This window comes from Mobula birostris, chromosome 2 (genome assembly GCF_030028105.1).
Source record: "Mobula birostris isolate sMobBir1 chromosome 2, sMobBir1.hap1, whole genome shotgun sequence".
Lineage (NCBI taxonomy): Eukaryota > Metazoa > Chordata > Chondrichthyes > Myliobatiformes > Myliobatidae > Mobula > Mobula birostris.
In genome coordinates, this window is record NC_092371.1 from 197,206,414 (window position 1) to 197,226,077 (window position 19,664).

Sequence of the window (19,664 nt, forward strand, 5' to 3'; positions counted from 1 at the left end):
CAGTAGTTTGAAAATTGTTGGAGTCTATTACTAAAGATGAAGCTTTGGGGTACATGGAGACTAATGATAAAATAAGTCAAAATCAGCATGGTGTCTGTAAAGGGAAATCTTGTCTGACAAATCTGTTATATTTCGTCAAGGAAGTAACAAGCAAGGTGGACAAAGGAGAGGCAGTGGATGTCATTTGCTTGGATTTTCAGAAGGCATTTGATAATCTGCCACACATGAGGCTGCTTAACAAGATATAATCCTGTGGTGCTACAGAAGGGATACTGGCATGGATAGCGGAATGGCTGACGGGCAGGGAACAGTGAGTGGGAATATAAGGGATCATTTTCTGGTTGGCTGCCAGTGATTAGTGGCGTTCCTCAGGGGTCAATATTGGGACTGCTACTTTTCACATTGTTTGTCAGTGACATAGATAATGCAATTGATGGCTTTGTGGCAAAGCTTGCAGATGATACGGAGATAGGTGGATGAGTAGGTAGTGCTGAGGAAACAATGCGATTGTAGCAGGACTTCCACAAATTGGAAGAAAGAGCAAACATGTGGCAGATGGAATAAGGTCTTGGGAAATGTATGACAAAGCATTTTGATAGAAAGGATGATAGTGTGAACTATTATCTAAATGGGGAAAAGTTTCAAACATCAGAGGTGCAGAGGGTTATAGGAGTCCTCGCGCAAGAATCCCAGAAGGTTAATTCACAGCTTGACTCTGTGGTAAAAAGTGCAAGTGCAATACAGCCACTTATTTCACCTTAATCATCTTCCTGTTCTTCATGTATGTGTAGAATGGCTTGTGGTTTTACCTAATCCTACTTATGACCCACTGTAGCTCTTCTGGGTTCCTTCTTAAGCTCTTTCCTGGTGACTTCATAACTCTCAAGAACCTTGTAAAGCAGTAAGGTTCAGACTAGGTTCTTGAGTTATGAAGTAACCAGGAAAGAGCTTGACAAGAGCCGTGGAACATTTAGACAAGAGGAAGCGGGTGGAGCCAAAAGAGAAATTATTGAAAGTAAGAACAGGTTCCAGTAGGCGGAGGAGAGTGGTGGTGGAGGGGAACTGGTTAGGCGTCACCAGGAAGGCCTCTCAAACTCTCCATTTTTTTCTGGACACCACTTCCTTCAAACAAAAAGGGTGGCCATGGGCACTTGCAGGGCTCCAGCTATGCCCACCCATTTGTCGGCTCAGTGGAACAACCTATATTCCAAGCCTGCACCAGTGACCATCCCACACTTTTCCTACTCTACATCGACAACTACATTGCTGCTGCTCCCTGCACCCGTGCTGAACTCGTCAACTTCATTCACTTTGCCTCCAACTTCCACCTGCCCTCAAATTCATCTTGTCCATTTCCAACACCTCCCTTCCTTTTTTGATCTCACTGTCTCTATCTCTGGAGACAGCTTATCCACCAATCTCTATTACAAACCCACGGACTCTCACAGCTAGCTAGATTACACCTTGTCTCACTCTACTACTTGAAAAAGGCCATCCCCTTCTCTTAATTCCTCCGTCTCCACTGCATCTGCTCTCAGGATGAGGCATTTCATTCTAGATGAAGGAGATGTCCTTTTTCAACGAAAGGGGCTTTCCTTCCTCTACCATCAACACTGCCCTCAAATGCATCTCTTCCATTTCACTCACGTCTGCTCTTACCCCATCCTCCTGCCACCCTACCAGGGATAGGGTTCCTCTTGTCCTCACCTACCACCCACCAGCCTTCCGCATCCAGCACATAATTCTCCCAAACTTCCGCTACCTCCAACGGGATCCCACCACCAAGCACATCTTTCCTTACTCCCACCCCCACTTCCTGCTGTCCGCAGGGATCACTCCCTATGCGACTCCCTTGTTCACTTGTCCCTCCCCACTGATCTCCCTCCTGTCATTTGTCCTGGCAAGTTGAACAAGTGCTACACCTGCCCAACACCTCCGCCCTAACCACCATCCAGGGCCCTAAACAGTCCTTCAGGTGAGGTGTCACTTCACCTGTGAGTCTGTTGGGGTGATTTACTGTGCTCGTTGCTCCTGGTGTGGCCTCCTGTATATTGGTGAGACCCAACATAGTTCGGGAGACCGCTTTGCCGAGCATCTATGCTCTGTCTGCCAGAACAAATTGGATCTACTAGTGCCCACCTATTTTCAATTCCACTTCACAATCCCATTCCAAAATGTCTATCCACAGCCTCCTCCAACCTGAACATCATGAACATCGATTTTTCAAACTTCCGGTAATGTCCCCCAAACCACCACACCCCTCTCTATTTCCCATCCCCTTTTCCCTCTATCACCTCATCTCACCAATCAACTTCCCAGCTCTTCACTTCATCCCTCCCCCTCCAGATTTTACCTATCACCTGGTGGTTCTCTCTCCCCTCCCCCCACCTCTTAAACCTACTCTTCAGCTTTTTTACTCCAGTCCTGCAAGAGGTTTCGGCCCAAAACATTGACTGTACTTTTTTCCAGTGGTGCTGCCTGGCCTGCTGAGTTCCTCCAGCATTTTGTGTGTGTTGCTCAGATTTCCAGTATCTCCAGGTTTTTTCTTGTTTAGGGAGTAGGGACAGCTCAGGGAATTATAGATTCATCGATCTTATATTAGTGGTAGGCAAGCGAATGGAGACGATTCTTAGAGCCAGGGTTTACAAGCATTTAGAGAAGCACAGTCTTATTTGGGAAAGTCAGCATGGTTTCATGAGGGGCAAATTGTGTTTCATGACACTGATTGACTTGCTTTGAGAAAGTGACAAAACAATTTGATGAATGTAGAGTAGCGGATATGGTGTACATGGATTCAACAAGGTATCCAGCAAGGTTCCTCATGGTAGGCTCATTCAGAAAGTTAAGGGGTGTTATTCCAGGGAAACTTGGCTGAATTAATTCAGAATGATCTTACTCAGAGAAGGCAGAGAGTAGATAGAACTCATTATGCCTGGAGGTCCATGACTGGTGGTATTCTGCAGGAATCTGTTCTGAGACTCCTACGCTTTGTGATTTTTATAAATGGCTTAGATGAAGAAGTGGAAGTGTGGGTTAGTAAGTTTGCAGATGACAGGAAGGTTGGTGGTCTTGTGGATAGTGTAAAAGATTGTCATGGGTTACAACAGGACTTCGACAGATGAAGAGCTGTTCTGAGATGTGGCAAATGTAGTTTAATCCAGAAAAGTGTGGTCAAAAGTGATTGGAGGAAAGTATGGGGGTGGGACAGATGACAGAGGTAGGTTTATTAAGCAGAGTGGTATGTGCATGCGATACACTGGTTGTACAGGCAGATACATAAGTGACATTTTTAGAGACTCTGGGGGGCATATGGATGAAAGAAAAATGGAGAGATTATATCGGAGGGATGGGTTAGATTGATCTTGAAGTAGGTTTAAAGGTCAGCACAACTGGGGCCCTTTACTGTGCTGTACTGTTCAATGCTCAATGTTCTAGTAGCCACTAGATCTCCTAGTGAGATCCATAACAGCAATGTAATTCAGTTTGTTTTCCACTGTTATGGAAGCTCCAAAAGGGATTAATCTTTACAGCTTTTCCAGTCACAGTTTAGTCAACCTGATGACATTGAATAGAATGTTAACTGAATGCATTGTGGAAGTGTGTCATTTACAGTAGGGGTTTTGTCGGGTGTGGGAACAGAAGCAAATGGGCACTCCCATTTCCAACAAGCCCCTTCCAACATGTAGAAAGTGCAATTGTACACATTCCCACAAGTCTCACAAGACTGTCTAAGTGGTATACTGTGTCCCTTCTTAAGGCTGATTTATACTTGTGCATACTACTTACGCCATAGCCTACACCAATGGGCTACGCCGTTGTGAGCATTTATACTTGTGCATTGGTGTGTCTGCGTTGCTCTGCAATTCACCGCCAAAACGCTAGTTGGCGGTGGGGTTTCTATGCCACTGTGTTGAGTTTCTTCATGTTGAAACTCAACACGAAGAAACACAAACTTCAAATAATGGCGACTAAAACTGAAGGAAGGTGAATTTTCTGTGCTTGTCCGGCCACTGAGAGACATGGACGAGGAAATGCATTTCAAATATTTCCAGATGTCGGCAGGTAGATTTGACGATTTGATTCATCATCTCCAACCATTTATTTTGCACCAGTGTATGCACAGTATACTCAGAGACTGGCAATCACCATTCGAGTTTTAGCTTCAGGTGGAAGTCAACAGGCTGTAGCAGCTAGCTACAAACTGGCGTCAAGCACAGGGTCCTCCATAACTTTGGAGGTCTGTAAAGCTTTCTGGAAAATATTGCAGCCGGAGTTCATTCCCTGCCTTTCAGTCGCCCAATGGGAAGCGATTGCAGCGTAGGAGGAAATGCGATGCTACCAAGCAGACCAATCATAGTTGTTGCGGTCTGTGTCGCCGTGATGCGTAGTTACCTTTTGTGAGAGGTGCGCGTCAGGCTACGGCGTAGGAATCCGTGTAGGCTCTGCGTAGGGTTCGCGGCTACGTCGTACCTATGGCATCGATTTGATGCAGAAGTATAAATCAGCCTTTAGTACAATTCGTCACTTAACGTAGTAGCTATTTTACATGCGCATATCCACTTCATTCCTCTCCACAGCAGGATGGGCACATTACCGAATAAGCACATCTTTCTGTCTCCACTCCTCTCCGCTTTCCGCAAGGATTGTTCCCTCCGTGACTCCCTGGTCCACACATCCCTCCCCACGGATCTCCCACCTGGCACTTATCCCTGTAAGCGTAAGTTCTACACCTGTCCCTACACCTCCCCTCTCACCACCATTCAGGGCCCCAAACAGTCCTTCCAGGTGAGGCAACACTTCACTTGTGAGTCTGTTGGGGTCATCTATTGCATCTGGTGCTCCTGGTGCAGCCTCCTCTACATCGGTGAAACCCGACACAGATTGGGGGACCATTTCATCGAGCACCTCCGCTCCATCCGCCACAACAGACAGGATCTCCCAGTAGCCACCCACTTCAACTCTGCTTCCCACTCCCATTCAGATATGTCCATACATGGCCTCCTCTACTGCCATGATGAGGCTAAATTCAGGTTGGAGGATCAACACCTCATATATTGTCTAGGTAGTCTCCAGCCCCTTGGTATGAACATAGAATTCTCCAACTTCCGGTAATTCCCTGCCCCTCCCTTCCCCTATCCCTATTTCACTCTACCCCCTCGCCCAGCTGCCTATCACCTCCCTCATGGTTCCGCCTCCTTCTACTATCCATTGTGCTTTCCCCTATTCCTTCCTCACCTCCCTGCTTCACCTCCCCCACCCCTTTATCTTTCCCCTTACTGGTTTTTCACCTGGAACCTACCAGCCTTCTCCTTCCCACCCTCCCCCCACCTTCTTTATAGGGCCTCTGCTCCTTCCCTCTTCAGTCCTGACGAAGGGTTCTGGCCTGAAATGTTGACTGATCATTTCCACGGATGCTTCCTGACCTGCTGAGTTCCTCCAGCGTGTTGTGAGTGTTGCTTTTACCGAATATGTCGCTGCCTCTGAATAGCTCAAGTAATGAGACAGCACAGAATAGGAAATGATGAAACATCACAGGGTGAAGTAACCTGGCACTGGGGCTTGGATGCAACCCTGTCAACATCGCCATGAGTATACAAACCTCACAACAAGGAGAGCAACTGCCACTCAGCCTGAAACCTCAGTGCAGGAATGGCTGGGAGCATGACATCCATTTAACAAGCCTCTGAAATCAGGTGCAGCAACCCATGCAACCATGTCAAGGTATGCAAAACCGGCTGATAACAGTCACAGTTAAACAGAATCAAGGGGAGATTTTATTATACATGATGAAAATATGAAATAAAAACAGCAAAAAAAGCAGGAAATACTCAGCTGGATATGCAGCACTAGGGAGAGAAGAACATTTCTGCTGAAATTATAGTTTCCTTTCTTTTTCACAAGTTTTGACATAGGCTTGTAGTTCCTGCCCTGTGAGCGGTGGTCTGCCTGCTGTCAGTCTTCTCCCTCTCACTTTGAGTGTGAACAGGTGGAATCATTAGCTGCTGAGTGGGCAGCTTCACAAGACTGTCCACAGCTATCTGAGGGAACAGCCTGGGACAACTGACTCTGGAACATGGGTGTCTACAGCGTACAGTAAGAAAAGTCAATGTGTCATATGATTTAGAACTAGCTTAAGGGGGGATATCTATGCTGTAAGTTAACACATTAGGCATCTGACAGTGGGCCTACTGATAATCCTGTTGTGGATGGTGCGATGGCAATGGACAGCTCCATCAATGTGTCAATCTCTGGACTTCTGTAATGGAACACCAGCCCTTTATCATGGGCATCTTGTTCCTTGTCTTCACTCCTCTTCCACTGTTTCACGCACAAACTGAAGGAGGAACTCAGCAGGTCAAGGCAGCATCAATGGAAATGAATGAACAATTGGCATTATGGGCCAAGACTCCTCTGCAGGACAGGAAGGGAAGGGGGATGATGCCAGAATTAAAAAGGTGGGGGGAAGAGAAGGAGGGTAAGCTAAAAGGTGATAGGTCAGGGGTTCCCAACTTGGGGTCCATGCCATAAAAAAAGTCGGGAATCCCTGTGATAGGTGAAGCCTGATATCTGGGAGAGGTAAAGAGCTCATGAAGAAGAAATCTGATAGGAGAGCAGAATGGACCATGGGAGAAAGGAAAGAAGGAGGGGCGGCAAAGGGAGGTAACTGGCAGGTGGGGAGAAGAGATGTGAGGCCAGAGTGGGGAATAGAAGAAGAAAGAAGGAGGAGGGAAATTGCAGGAAGGAGAAATCGATCTTCAGCTATCAGGGTGGAAGCTACCTAGACAGAATATGATGTGTTGCTCCTCCACCCTGAGAGTAGTCTCATCATGGCAAATGAGGAGGCCCTGGACTGACATGTCTGAACAAAAATGTGTATAGGAAGTAAAATAGTTGGCCACTGGGGAATTCCTCTTTTGGCAGATGGAGCAGAGGTGCTAGACAAAGCAATCCCCCATTTTACATCAGGTCTCATCACTGCAGAGGAGGCCATATCAGGAGCACTAGATATAATAGATGATCCAAACAGATTTGCAGGCGAAATGTTGCGTCACCTGGAAGGTCAGTTTGGGGCCCTGAACAGAGGTAAGGGGGGGAGGAGGTGAATGGGTAGGTGTAGCCTTTCTGTTGTTTGCAGGGATATGTGCCAGGAGGGAGATTATTGGGGAGAGATGAATGAACAAAGAAATCACAGAGAGGGTGATCCCTGCGATAAGCAGAGAGTGGGGGGAGATAAAGACGTGTTTGGTGGTAGGATCCCTTTGAAAATAGTGGAAATTGTGGAGAATAATATGTTCAATGCACAGGCTCATTGGATGGTAAGTGAGGACAAGTGGAACTTTAACCCTGATAAGGCGCCAGGAAGATAGGGCGAGCATGGATGTCCAGGAAATGGAGGAGATGCAGTCGATGGCAGTATCAATGGTGAAGGAAGGGAAAGCCCTTTCTTTGAAGATGGAGGACAGCTCTGATGTCCTTGAAAGGAAAGCCTTAGGTACAGATGCAGTGGAGATGAAGGAAATGAGAAAAGAGGATAGCATTTTTACAGGAGCCAGGGTGGGAAGAGGTGAAGCCAAGATAGCAATGGGAATCAGTAGATTTATGAAGGATGTCGGTAGATGATTTGTCTCCAGAGATTGAGACAAAGAGATCGAGAGTGGTGTCAGAAATGGACCAAATGAATATAAGGGCAGGGTGGAAGTTGGAGGCAAAGTTGATGAAATTGATGAGCTCAGCATGGGTGCATAAAGTAGCACCAATCCGGTTGTCAATGAAGCACAGCAAGCTTTGAGGAACATTACCAAGAAAAGCTTGGAAGATGGACTGTTCTACATAGGCAATGAAAAGGAAGGTACAGCTGAGACCTAAGCAGGTACCCATGTCTATTTCTTGAGTTTGGAGAAAGCGGGAGGAACCAAAGGAAAAATTGTTGAGGGTGAGGACCATTTCTGCCAGACGGAGGAGGATGTGGTAGAAGGGAACCAGTTGGGTCTTTATTGAGAGAGAAGTGGAGAGCTTTAAGGCCTTCCTGATGGTGGATAGAAGTGTATAGGGAATAGACATCAATGGTGGAAATGAGGTGGTCAGGACCAGGGAATTGAAAGTTGTTGAGGGGATCGAGAGCATGTGAAATATTATGCATGTAAGGGGAAGGGTCTGAACCAAGGTGGATAGAATGGAGTCGAGGTATGTGGACATGGATTCAGTGGGGCAGGAGCAGGCAGAGACAATGGGCCTACCCAGACAGCCAGGTTTGTGGATTTTGGATAGGAGTTAGAAACGAGCAATAGGGGATAAGGGAACTATTTTGCTGGTTGTGGATGGGAGTTCTTGAGAGTTGGCGAGGTTAGTGATGGTGTTGGAGACAATTATCTGATGACCCAAATGGGATTCTTATCAAGGGGTAAGTGAGAGGAGGTGTCTTCCACTGCTTGTATTTTTTACAGCAAGAAAACAACATTGCTCAGGATGGGGAGAGGAGTAAGTGAAGAATAGATGTGTCTGCACATTCATCTGAATCAGAATCAGAATCAGGTTTATTATCACTGGCATGTGTCGTGAAATTTGTTAACTGAGCAGCAGCATTACACTGCAATACATAATAAAATAGAAAGAAAGAATAAAATAAATAAATCAATAAGTAAATCAATTACAGTAAGTATATATGTGTATATTGAATAGATTAAAAATAGTGCAAAAATAGAAATTATATTTATTTTAAAAAAGTGAGCTAGTGTTCATGGGTTCAATGTACATATAAGAATTGTATTGCAAAGGGGAAGAAGCTGTTCCTGAATCACTGAGTGCATGCCTTCAGGCCTCTGTACCTCCTTCCTGATGGTAACAATAAGAAACGGCATGTCCTGTGTGGTGGGTGTCCTTAATAATGCACCTCACCTTTCTGAGGCACCGCTCCTTGAAGATGTCTTCAGTACTAAGGAGACGAGTACCCAAGATGGAGCTGACTAATTTTATGACTTTCTGTAGCAGTAGAACACTACCATACCAGAGAGTGATGCAGCTTGTCAGAATACTCTCCACGTAACATCTATGGAAGTTTTTGAGTGTTTTAGTTGACAAACCAAATCTCTTCAAACTTCTAATGAAATATAGCCACTGCCTTGCTTTCTTTATAGCTGCATTGATATGTTGGGACCATGTTAGATCCTCAGAGATCTTGACACCCAGGAACTTGAAATTGCTCAGTCTCTACACTTCTGATCCTGCACTGAGAATTAATATGTGTTCCCTTGTCTTACCCTTTCTTTCTGGTGGAAGATCTCACAGATACCATGTCTGTTCTGTAAGAGAACGATTTCCTCATGTCTTGCTTTTCTCAGCTCATGTCTTGAAACAAAGTGATGATATGCAACACCTCTTTATTTGCATGGAACAACAAGATGCTCGTGCAGAGCATCCATGTGAAGTGTTTGTGGGAGCATTATGATGTCCAGTGAGAGCTGCAATCTGCTCCTGAGTGACAACATATTGCTTCCAGGAAGAACAATCTGCTGATGTGTTACCTCTCTCTGCTCCTTAAGGACTTCAGCTGCCTGGTGTAATGCTAGTGTTCCATTAGTTCACTGTCGCTGCCACCTGCCTCCTAAAGTGCTCCATGATGTTGTTAGTTCTGAGCCTTCACCAGAAAATGTCCATAGGCTCTGCAGGTATGCTGATTGTCGCAACAGACAAATTGCAGGAGAAACTTAGCAGGGAGGGAATGAACAATCAATATTTCAGGTCAAGACTCTTCATCAGGGCTGAGCCTGTTAAACAGTCTCAACTTGGAATATCGACTGTGCATTTCCCTCCATTGTTGCTGCTTGATCTGCTGACCCCCTCCAGCATGTCGTGTTTTGTTTCAGATTTCTAGAATTCTGTCTTTCTTATGACTGAATTTTGTATGCTTATTTTATCCTGGATCTGCAAAACCATTTACAAGAGCACAGCAATGTGCTTTGGTGTTTCTTGTCATCACAAACATATGGTCAAGCAGTCCTGTGTAATGTTCTTAATTTGTGTCATGGGCCTTGTAACATAACAGTGGTTATATCTCACTGCATGATGTAAAATTAAAAGCATCCATCATAACAACGCTTCATAGTGCACCTGGTCAGTAACCACTCCTCTCGGTCCCTTTTCCTTCTATTTTATTTTTTCTCTCCTGATCCATCTGGCTCCAATCTCCCTACCTCTTTCTTGTGCTCAACGCTCTCCATCTGCCCATCACCCACACACACTTCCGCACTAGTTCCCCTCCCCTCCTTCCAAGTTCCACCTTCCTATCCTCTCAGATTCCATCATTTTCATCATTTTGTCACTTCCACCTTTCTGATATCATTCTCATTCTCCTCCCTCCCTCAAGTGCCAATCAACCTCACTCACTTGGATCAACCTCACTCACTATTACCTGCCCGCTCTTGCTCCACTTCTTCTCTTTGTCTTTTCTTAGTGACATAGTGACTCCCTTTCATTCAGTCCAGGTGAAGGGTCTAAATCCGAAATGACTGTTCATTTCACTCCATAGATGCTGCCTGACGCATTGAGTTCCTCTAGCAATTTTGTGTATTTAATGAAAACCGCACTAGTGCTTTGTTAAACGTGCTTGGGAAAATCTATTACATTTCTGCTGGAAAAATGTCAGATGTTAGAATTATACATAGCTCCCTTGTCAGACATTGGAGATGCTCAATATTCTCAATAAGTATTCTCAAATAACCTTTATGGGATAAATAATTAAGTATACAAAATATCATGAAAAGGTAAAGTACTGATAAATCCCATAGTATGGCATTGTCTTCTCCATGATCTTTTTCTCTTTTCCCATTTCAAGGAGATCTTTATAAGATTGTACTGTGGTTCAGCTCACTCAATCCAAGGTAATTTTCCATAGATTTCAGTCAGGATTTGCCATTTTTCCATTGAGTTAACTAATGCTTTCAGAAATCTCTTTCAGTTTGTATAAAAATGAATGAAAAATGTATTTTAAGAACTTTGTGTGGATTTAAATGTGTATCACTAAAAATAAATGAACCGTTATTTAAACTACTTTGTTAGCTGGAAGTATCTCCTCCTTGGTAGGGAGGGGAGATCCAATGCTCAAATTGTGGATATTAGCAGCTAAGCCCTCTGTGGAGGATAAACAGGGATGTGAGATAGTCCTTGAAGAGTTGGTAGCTACAGTATGATGTCCCTTTAGTGAGAGTACCCATAGCTATCTATATCGGATAGAGCTTAAGGTCCTTGAGTTCATAACTTCGTGGTCACCAAACCCAGTACAATCACAGCATTGTTTCATTTACATGGCCCACTACCACCAGAACACAAAGGGCTTGCCCAGAGACCATACATGAGTGAGATTTCTTCAAGTTTTAAGCATCTTCCCTCAGTGTGAGGTTACAACATAGTGGTGAAAAGGCACAATGAATGTGAACTAGCTTTAGCTTGGGTTAAATAGGGTTCCCCTCACATTACCAATAATGTTTTGCAGTTAATTACTTGTAGTCATCATCATCACTAACAGCAGACCCATGCCTTTACACAGCTTGTTTCCTGCTCATGACACTTATGATGCAAATATATGTCAAGATGGAAAGAGGAAAAATTGATTTATTGTGTGAGATTTACAAACTCACTCTCCACTCCACGTGGGCAAAGAGTTCTGCACAAAGTCTTAGGTACCTTTGTTATATACTGTTTATGTGCCTACGACCTTTGGACAATACTGTATTTTAAATCTCTGCTGAGTTGTAGTTACATTAAGATTATTTGTCATCATTCTTTGTAACTCTGCGCTCCATTAGTCTTCATCTCCATTTTCTTTTACTTTTAACTCAATTTCTTTCTGCAGATTCATCTCTTTTTCCCTTACACTAATGCTACTTTGATAAATAAATGTAGTGTCAGCTGCAAGTTCTGTTACATTGGCGATGATTAAGATCAATCAAAGTGAGCAGTAATGGGCTGAAATGGATTTGTTTTGCTTTTGGTGAATAGGACACATCTGGTTAATTTTCTCCTGTTGGCTCAGTATCAGTGTTGCTACAGTGGAACAGGATGGCTAGAGGCTTGCTTACTTCTGCAACACAGCACTGCAGCAGGGAGTCTACTGGGGGTGAATAGTCTTTTCCATATCCAGTATACTCTGCTACTTTCTTAACATCACATGGAATAAGATGGGCTTACATAAAGTGTGATCACATGGTGTATGTAACATCCTGCAGCTCCTTGCAGGCAGAGAGCTTCTTTGGGGTTGAGAACATTGATGGTGTGCCTGAGGAAGAAAACTATTCAACGTCAAAGGTGAAAGGCAGAAAGATAATTGCTTTGTCTCGTCTGCACTCAAAGGACTGTAGGGCAATGTTATGGTGCAGAAATAGTTGGACAACTACTTATTATGAAGAAATACTGGGTAGTTATACTTTGACAACATTTCTCACCATATTTGTATCTTGCAGCTCTTCAAGATATGGTTTTTGACTTGGCCTACATTGCTAGATCCTGCTAAGCACCCTGTGATTTTTAACTACCTAGGTAGTGATAGGATGAACCCAAAAAACTTCAATAGTTGCCAGACTACTTGTATTCAGTTGTATTTTCTCTAAAATTATCCTGGGGAGTGGAAGGGGCGGTGAAAAGAGTTTCAAATAAGGTTCCCATATACTTAATTGTAGCAGCTCTCTTACAAGGTACAGAAGCATTTGGACTTTCTAAATGCTAAATGAATTTAAGAAGAAGCTGAATATGTACATGAGAAGTAAGAAGTTGTGCCACTTTGATTACAAATACTGAACTTAATGGACACACTGTATGTAAGAACAATCGTTTGAGTGACAAGCAGTAAGGTTTGTTAGCTGCTGTTGGGCTACTGGTATTTTCTGTCAGTGAGAATGGGGCATTTCCTCTCCTCCCGACTGCCCCATTGCTTCCCCAGTGAGACACCCATTTAGGAGCTGAATTAAACCAAGCAGAGCTGGGATTACTGAACAGACTCACTCACTGATTCAGTGAGACAGGCTGGTGACCACTCTTCCTCTGCCCGTTCACTGTCCTGTCTCAGCCGACTCTGTGATCCTCCCCCACACACTGATCTTTGTTCATTTCCAGCTTACGAACTGTTTGAGTCAGGGACAAAACCCCAATGTAACCTGCAGAGATAGATGAGGTGGGCTTGTTGCGGGGGGGGGGGGCTGCGGAAGAGGCAGCAGAACAATATTTAAGCATATCAATAAACTTGAAAGAGTGCAGAGAAAAATTACAAGGATGTTGCTGGGAATTGAGGTCCTGAATTATAGGGGAAGGTTGAATAGGTTAGGACTTTATCCCTGGAGCACAGGAGAATGAGGGGAGATCTTATAGAAGTATATCAAATTACGAGGGCTATAGAATGCATGCAGGATTTTTCACCTCAGGTTGGGTGAGACTAGAACTAGAGGTTATAAGTTTAGAGTCAAAGATAAAATATTCAAGGGGAATTAGAGGGGGATCTTCTTCACTCAGAGGGTTATGCGAGGGTGAAACGAGTTTCCAGTGGAAATGGTAGATGTGGGTTCAATGGTAATATTTCGGAGAAATTTGGATAGGTACAAGGATGAGATGGGTTTCGAGGAATGTGGTCTGGGAGCAGGTAGATGGGACTTAGCTGATGATCGGGTCAGCATGGACTAGATAGGCTGAAGGGCCTTTGTGTGTAGTACTCTATAACCTGATTGCTGGAATTGAGCAGCAAGGTCAAATGAACATTTTCTGTGCTGAATATTCTACATATCAAAGGTGGTGATGATCCAGCATACAGGAGGGAGAGTGAAAATATGGCTGAGTGGTGTTTTAACAATGTCAGCAAGACCAAGGAACTGATTGTAGACTTCAGGAGAGAGAAAACAGAAGTCTATGAGCCAGTCTTCATCGGGGATCAGAGGTGGAGAGGGTTAGCAACTTTAAATTCCTAAGTGTTACTATTTCAGAGGGTCTATCCTGGGCCAGCACGTAATAGTGAAGAAAGCACATCAGCACCTCTACTTCCTTAGGAGTCTGAGGGGATCTGACATGTTATCAAAGACTTTGACAAACTTCTATAGATGTGTGCTGGAGACTATATTGACTGGCTGCAACACAGCCTGGAATGGAAACACACCAATGTCCTTGAACATAAAATCCTACAAAACGTAGTGGATTCAGCCCAGTACCTCACAGCGAAATCCCTCCCGACCATTGAGCACATCTACATGAAACGCTGTCAAAGGAAAGCAGCATCCATCATCAGAGATCCTCACCACCCAGGCCATGCTCTTCTCTCACTGCTGCCATCAGGTAGAAGGTTAAAGAACCTCCGGACTTGCACCACCAGGTTCAGCAACGGTAACTACCCCTCAGCCATCAGGCTCTTGAACAAAAGGGGATAACTACACTCACTTGCCCATTCTTTGAGGTGTTCCACAACCAATTATCTCACTTTAAGGACTCTTTATCTTGTTATTTCATGTTCTCATTATTTATTGCTATTTATTTATATTTGCATTTGCACAGTTTATTGTCTTCTGCACTCTGGTTGATCTTTCATTGATCTTTTTATAGTTACTATTCTATAGATTTGCTGAGTATGTCCACTGAAAAATGACTTTCAGGGTTGTATGTGGTGATGTTATTTTGGACTTTGAAGGCAAGATGATTCTTCATACCCTCTAGACATTGGCTTCCCCAGAATCATCTCTGTTGCAATGTGAGATATGTTTCATAACATGGTTCTTTTGAAGCTATTGTAATTACACTAATCCATAAAGAGACATTTTGATCAGCTTCTAATAGACCAGTAAATCCTTGTGCTATTTCTTGTATGATCACTTTCTGACTGGAAATTACAAGCTAGTTCCTTAATAGCAACTGAAATGCACTAAATCATATTTCCTCTACACAGCAAAAATTTCACCTACTCTGAACATTCAATCATTTGTAAATTATTTCATGTGACCCACTGATAATAGATGGTCCATTCTTAAAAAAAAACTGTAAAAATTAGATACAAGTTCATACCTGCTTCCTTAACAATGCATTTAATTCCCTGATCAGTATTCTTAAAGCATCTTGTCTGACAAAAATAAGCACCATTTTTGTAAGATTATAATGGGTAGGCAGGAAGTTTCACACACTTGCAGTTAAACAATTTTGAGGTTTGACAGAATCAATGCTGGATCAAGATTAATTAAAACCAAGTGAGATGTTGTCCAGCCATTTAAAGAATTGCATGAGGTTTTGATGGCTCTAGTAGAGAACATGCAGTAACAAAAGCTGTGCCAACCATTACAAGACCGCACATGACAATTGGTTGAATTTGCATGATTTTCTAAGTTACTAGTTTGAAGGTACAGCTGAATCTGAATTGAGCTCACATCCTTAGTTAGGATGAGTACTACCAACCTTCCATGAGCAGTTATACAGGGCCATTAGAAATACCATAGTTTTTAATTTACTGACTATTTAAGATGTAAATGCCCTTTCAAAAAAACTTTTATTCTCTAGTTAATGCAAGTAATGGCAAAAGGTCCTGCTGTGAAATATTTAACTGCAGTAGATAAATTATTGTTGTAAAATGGCCACTTTTTTTCGGTGCTGTTTTCTTTGGGAACAGCAAATAAAAAGACACCAAGACACGAATGGCAAAACAGTGACCTAATATTTGGTTCCTACTTCACTGAAAGCTTAGAATAAAATTAATTTAGGTATATGCATAATTTAAAAAAAGACAGTGAAGTATTTCATTTGGATTTAAAAAGTTGTGGTTAGCTGAACTGATCACTGTTGGCCATTTATCCAACCACTTTATACTGAAGCATTTCAACAAATGATATATGTTACATACACATGAGCCTTCATAAAATTCAAGACTGTTCAGAAATATTTACAATAATTGATTTCCAATTGACAGTAACTCTTATTTTCAACATTACCAGCATTTTTGCTTTTATTATCAATTTATTGATGTGACACTTATCAAGTAAACCCCATGTATTATCTAAAAGGTATTAAATCAATGAATTGCAAAAGTGCCAATCTTTCATTATGTCATTTTTTTGCAATTTATTCCAATTTCCAGGAGTATACTTCTGCCAGAGAAGGCACTAGTTGTACTGAGCTAAAACATAATTATGCCAGGCACCATCACAGGTTTCTGTTCTTAAAGAATTTCTAGTGAAGGTTAAAAGCCTAAAACTGGCAGGAAGAAATCAAAATAGCAGTGGAAACTACAGCTGCCTCAAAGCTTATGATTTTCTCAACAGAGGCATTGTTTGGGAAATGCATTTTGTAAGATTACATACTAGATTAGTGAAGGGAGAAATTACACAATCACCTGGAGTGTCTGCTGCAAGACCTTTTCCGAGCTGCAGCAGTCAAACCCAGAAATCACTTCGCAGATTTCTATGGCCAATGGGTAGAGAAACTAACCTAGTACAAACTCTCAACCATTAACAGAAAATCATTCCATGGTGGCTGGTCGAGGACTCAGCACTTAAACGCTGATGTTCTTTTATTGATAAATATTCTTCAATTGTGCAATTGTAAAATGTTCCTAATATAAAGACTTTGTTTGAATCTGACTGCACAAAATGGAATTGAATACAGTATTGGGATTGGTTCAAGTCATCTGGGCTATCGGCCATAAGATCTGCTAAACTAAAGGCCCCAAGTTAAGTAAAGCAATAAATAATCTCAGTTAATTGCAGCAGACAGAATTGTAAATATCTTGAGGTTGAGATGCCACTATGTCTAATCAAAATCATCAATCCAATCACTTTATCGAACATAACTATGCCATTGTTTTGTGCGGAAAAAGCTTCAAGAGATGTGTGAGACCTGTAAGGGTTGTTGGAACTGGGATACTATACAATGAGCAAACTCAACATTGAGGCATTTTATTACTGAAGGGTGTGTGGGAGAGGAATGTACATTTGTGGAGACAATCAGCTCCTGGAGTTAATTCCAAAGCATGATCTTCAGGACTCAACTCCCCACTTTCAATAGTGGCTGTGACACCTAGTCAAGATAAAAGGGTTAACTACTTGAATCAGTGTAATTCAATAATATTTTCAACCTGCACAGAAGCCTGCACTTTGCAATCACAGTTTTCTTGGACTCCTTGAAATTTGTCGAGAAGAAAGTGGTGATTCATGGGGCTCATTAAAACCAGACAACCACAGCAATAACTGTTCAGTTTTCACCCTTGATTACTTACATTCTGCTGAGACAAGATTATTGGAAATTATTGTGATGAAAGGCTAATTGTGTCAGACAATTGAAGCTATCTGCAGGAAGATCAGCTCCTTGTTGGCCCTGGTGTTTATGTGTTAGCAGAGGCTGTAAAAGTTGCCACTGTCCACAACTTTTCAGCTTCTTTATCCTCCACATCTCGACTGTAAATAGTCATAGTCATAGTCATACTTTATTGATCCCGGGGGAAATTGGTAAAACAGTAGAGGTATTCTAGTCAAGTGCAAAAGATCAGGCTAGAGGGTTGTTTGTCCAGACTGGCAATTAGCTCTGATTCATCAGACTGGGTTTGTGTTTCTGCAGGGCATCATCAATTGCATGAATTGTTAGGTGTGCTCCCTGATCATCGGAAGCCTTTATAAACTGCTGGACGTCCCACTTCATTAAAGTGCTGCGGGTGACCATCCACAAGATAAACTGTTCCAGGTCAATGCCATGTTCCCAGATAACCACAAGGCTGCTGTCATTCTGCAATGTGTCAAACACACTGGTTTCTTTTGACCTGTAAATATAAAGATATTTTGATTTAGTTATCCCATGTGCATCAAAATATATAGTGAACTGCACCTTTTGTACCAACAGACAACACAGCCCGACGATGTGCTAGAAACAGCCCACATGTGTCGCCAGGCTTCCAGTGCCAACTTGGCACACGCACAACTTACTAACCTGTATGTCTTTGGAATGTGGGAGGAAAGTGGAGCACCCAGTGGAAACCCACACAGTCACAGCGAGCATATACCAACGCCTTGCAGATGGTGGTGGAAATTGAAAACCAATGTTACAGCTAGTGTACTGTAAAGCACTGAACTAACCCCTGTGCTAGGCATGTCCTGAGAGGGGTCGCACCTCTGATGAAGGGGTCTGGGGCAGCTCACTCACCTTTGGTTCCCATCAGACACTCTGCTCTCACCTGAGGCTCCAAGTAGTTCATTGCATGTGACAGCAACCACACCACAGTACACTGCTTTGACAGGTGGGCTAAGCTAGATGTGACTAGCTAGCAGGCCTTATGACCCGGTGAGGTAAGGCCGTGCCTGTCCTAGCATGTAAGGTCAGCCATGGTGAACTGGGCAGATGAGATCTACAGTGATGTCCAACAGCCAGGACGGCGGTTCTGCAACCCTCCATTGAAAGCAAAAGGCACGACATGGCACAGAAAAAGTCATGGTCATCTACTGCAAACAAGGGAGACCCCAGATGTGATGACTACTTGTACCATTGGCCCTGAACTTTTGAGGTCAGGAGAGTGGAACTGCCCCAAAACAATACTTTTCTACTTTAAAATCTCTCCCACACAGATTCCTGCTCATTGTCAGATATGACGGACAAGCACCATCTGCTTTGCTATCATGCCACACCTCGAGTTGGGAGTAGTTGTAGGGAGATAAAGACCAATCTTCTTCAAACTGGATGGTGACACCAAAAGCAATATGATAAAACACAAATGACAGCCTTATGTCAAAGTCAAAGTTGAGATCATTGTCACAAACACAAGTATATATGCACAGGCAGCAGCGTCACAGGCACCTGGTACTATACAAGCAGCATTCATTAAAACATAAATTCATCATAAATTACACACATCTTTTACAAGAAACTCAGTCAAAACGAAAAAGAAGTCAATTTTAGTTCAAGAAGTGGTCATAGTTTTGCTAATCTGTAATCTGCTTGTTGTTTCGAGAACCAAATGATCGAAGGAAAGTAATTGTTCTTGACACTGATAGTGTAGGGATTTGAGGCGTCTGTATCTCCTGCCCAGTGGTAGCTGCGAGAAGCTGACATGGCCCAGGTGACGGGAGACTTCGATGATGCTTGTTGCCTTCTCGAAGCATTTTCTCCTGTAGATATTACCAATGGTGGGGAGGGCTGTGCTAGTGATGTATTTGGCAAAGTCCATTACTCTGTACCGCTTCTTATGTTCCCATGCATACAAATTACCATATCAGACCATGATGTTATCAGTCAGTGTCTGTTGGCAAACCAAAACTCCTTAAGCTAAGAAAGTGAAAATGCTGCTGCAATTTCCTCACAATTATACCTATGTGCTTGGCCTTGGACAAGTCCCCTGATATATATAAATGCCCAGAAACTTAAAGCTGGTCACTCTATCCACCACTGATACCCCGATGTAGATTGGCACATGTTTACCCTTCTTCCCTTTCCTGAAGTGAACACTCAGAATGAGGTTTAATATCACTGGCATATCTTGTGAAATTTGTGCATTACAATAGATAATAATTTTTTAAACTATAAATTACAATAAAAAATATACATAAAAATTAAATTAAATAAATAGTGCCAAAAGAGAACGGAAAGTATGTTGAGGTGGCGTACATCGGTTCATTGTCCATTCAGAAATCTGATGGTGGATGAAGATGAAGCCGTTCCTGAAAGCTCAATGT